Source organism: Enoplosus armatus, chromosome 11, assembly GCF_043641665.1.
Source record: "Enoplosus armatus isolate fEnoArm2 chromosome 11, fEnoArm2.hap1, whole genome shotgun sequence".
Taxonomy (NCBI): Eukaryota; Metazoa; Chordata; class Actinopteri; order Centrarchiformes; family Enoplosidae; genus Enoplosus; species Enoplosus armatus.
The window spans coordinates 4,915,098-4,918,772 of record NC_092190.1 but is presented as its reverse complement, the minus strand read 5'-3'; positions in this window follow the sequence as shown (position 1 = coordinate 4,918,772).

Genomic DNA, 3,675 nt, shown 5'->3' with positions numbered 1-3,675 from the left:
TGCCCCCTCTGATCATGTCAAAGGTTACGCCAAGCCTGGCCAACACAGCGAAACGCACAAATAAAAACACTAACGCACATAACACATATATTCTTGATATATTCTGCCAAGCTCATCGTCTTCTAAGAGAGGGAAGAGTTTATCACCGTGAAGTGAAATTAAAAGCTGGCTTCCTCTGACGTCAGTGCAAATTCTCTAAGACTGAAGCTCATTGATGATAGGAATCCTGTCCAGACCACTGCTCTGTGTTGGCCTACATATGCACAGCACAAATCAGAGGATCTTGCGAGGTCAATTAAACCTTGAGTAGCCCTCGAGCAGCCTGTCCATTTGTAGGTGATACCATCGCTACGGGTGGAAGGAGGCAGTCACAAACTTCCTCCTCCATCGCTGGAGCTACTTCCAATACTGAAACCCTCCTGGGTCGTGCCTTTCTCCGAGTTCCACCTTCTGTCAGCATGGATATGATAGACGCGTGTGTTGTTTGTAAAACTAGCTTGTGTGTACGTGAGTGTAGATTGAAAAAGTCTTTTGGGTGCATTTGAGAAACATAAGGAGGGGATTTTTCCATCGTTGTTTTTTAATTTTATTTTTATGTCTACCTTTTTTCTTGGACCAATGCTTTCCCACTGTGTTTTTGATAACACATTACTTTGTAATGGACTTATTTCAGGGTATTAACTTGTGTATCAGTGTTTATTTTATTCTTGTCATGGTGGAAAAACTTCCTAAAGTAGTGATGTGTTTTGGATGTCAAATCTGCCACTGCTCCGCTGACAACAAAATTGTTTTTGTGTAAATTTCTACATCCAAAATGAGATTTGTGTCTCAAAACCAGTTTACAGCACTTCTCCACAAGTTAATACACCAGAACGAGGTGATTGCAAAGTAAGATGTTGAAAGTTTTAATGAATGAAGAAAAGTCCCTTTTGCCTTCCATACACAGAGTTGCTGTTTATATTTTCTGGTCTGTACATATTCACATACTATATATAAATGTATACATACATATATACAGTGTCATCTGATGACTGATAATGTTTTGTTTGTTGTTTTGCCACTGGAGCAGTGGGTTAACTTATTTAGTGTGTACAGTAAAGAGCTCTAATGTTAATTTACTTTTAAGGGCTAAAATGTCTCACCTTAGATCGACCGCCCCGCTAGCAAAGTTTAGAGGTTTTTAAATTGAAAAGCTTCTTAGTCGCCTACTGATCGCTGAAGAATTCAGACATTTTTACACGGACACAGTACCGAGCCTGTCAGTGCGGGACGGCCAATCAAAACTCACTCGCTCTCCTCTGACAATCTTTTTCGTCAGGATTTGAAAAGTGTAGTTTATATTAGAAGGAGCCCCTCTTCTGCAAGACATAAATACCAAACCCAAATGTTTTGAGAACACGCTTAGATTTTAGCTGTCTGATATTGCCTACGAACTCAGCTCAGGGCAGCAATATGTCTTTAAAGCCTTGAACAATGCTGGTGAAATGTTTTTTGTTTTTTTTTGTCTGTTTGCAGTGTAAAAATGAACCACTGCTGATGTCAGAAACTCTAAATTGATGGGGCCTCTCCATGCTGCCTTAATATCCACTGTTTTCACTTTTGTTTTTCTTTCTCATTTCTGTCAAAGTTAAAAGGTGAAGGAGGAAAATACCCAGTTGTTGTATTTTTGACTGTTAAAAGAACATATTAACCAACAGCTCAATGGCGTACGTGCAAATCTGACTCCAGTTATTGCTTTTAATCCATAGATATCAATAGCCTTCTTCCTGTTTTGTGATTTTGTCTCAGTGACGACATACAAAATGTTAAGACTGTTGAGGCTGTAGCAAGCAGAGACAATATGGACGCCTGTATTCAGTGCTGTTTGCATGAAAACATAATTGTCTCTCTTCAGCGCCTCATTCAGCTGGCTAAAGTTTGATTCTCCCTTTAAGAAAACCTTTTCTTACTGCTTCCTGTTTTTCGGTCACTTTCTGACCATATCCTTGTCAGCCATTTTACTGTAGAGCTGCTCACCTCTTGTTTACCTGATGTCACAGCTTTTGGACTCAGTTTAGTCTTAACAGGCATACGGATGTTCCAGAAATCTAACCCAACAACATCATCCATCACACTGACACTCTGACAAGACTTTCATTTTCGGTTTATCCCTGACCTAACTATTTTACTTCACTTAGTGGAGGCATGCAGTACAGTTTAATTGTACCATGTTAAGTGACGGGGACATAACAAATGCAGCCAAATCAACATTAGAACTGGCTTTAGATTTTCATCCTGAAACCTACATGTTTCGTTACAGAGTGAGGATTCAGTGTGTGGAAAATGTTTTGGTGTAGGTTTTTGGACACTAGCAAGATCTGCGTAGCTCTATAGTTAAGTGACGACTGTGATTGTGATCAGCACCAATCAATGTGACTGAAAAAGACGGGAAAATTAGTGATGGCAAGATATGAAACTTGTGTGTCCAGCCTTTGGAGTTGGGAGGGCTGTTTGAGGATTACTTGCCCTGTTCCCTCCACGGATTATCTGACAAACCAAAGATGACTCCAGATCAGACCATACTAGTGATTTTTGCATGCCCATTTATTACATACTTTACAATTACAAAACTGACCATTTTGCAAATCACTGAGCTGTGTTTAATATTGTTTAATGTACTTTTCCTACTTTACACGCAGTGATTGGTCCACATTTATTGCTAAATGGGATGAAAATCAAGAATAGACTCAAGACTTGCTATAGTAAACCACCACAGAGAGCATTAACCTGCCATTGATTTTTGTTAAAGTCATATTATTATTATGATAGTACTGGCTTTTCAAATCAATCTGGACTTTAAACTGCTTTACTCTGCCTCGATAATGACGCTTGAACAAAAATGAATTATTCTACCACAATAATGGAACATTAACAAAAAGCTCCATTATTAATGTGATGGATTACACATGTAGCAAGTTCCAAGAGTCTGCTAGTTGGTTTTCACAATTCATGGAAATAAATAGAAGTCAGTGGCTACCTGAAAGGAAGGAAAAATCTCTGAAGAAATCTGAAACCTTCAAGCATGCGTTCAAAACTTGTCAATAGTAATGAACAATATGTAGGATTTGTAGTTGAGATAAAACTTATAAAAAGAGAAATGTGAACCGGCTGTTTTATAAGTGACCCACAGTTTGTCTTGATTCTGTGTTTGCGGATGCTTTTAACCCTCATGGTTTTCTGACTACTTTGCCAATCCCCTTCTGTCTTGCCTCTAGAATCTCCCAACGTATACACCTTTTACTTTGAAGGGTGTTGACAAATATTTGGCTCTGATTGTTCCTGCAGGTAGACATGTACTGTATGTGTGAGAGAGCGTGATCTCAGTGTTATTTGATTAGACGCTGCAGCCAGTCACTGCTTACCCTGAGGCTGTGTCTCTGTCCTAAATAAAAATGTGTACATATATTTCCACACTGGTTTCTCTGCCTGTGTTCAATCATCATATGGGACGTTTTTAAAGGATGGTAGAGGTTGGTATACGTGATCAAATTTAATTAAAATAAAAAAATGTTTTGCCTTTATTTGGTAGAGGATAGAACAGAGACAAGAAGTGGGGGGTCCCAGGCCAGACTGGTCAGCACTTGGACCCCATAGGTCATCAAATCAAATCCCATATTTAATAGAGGAGAGTGTTAA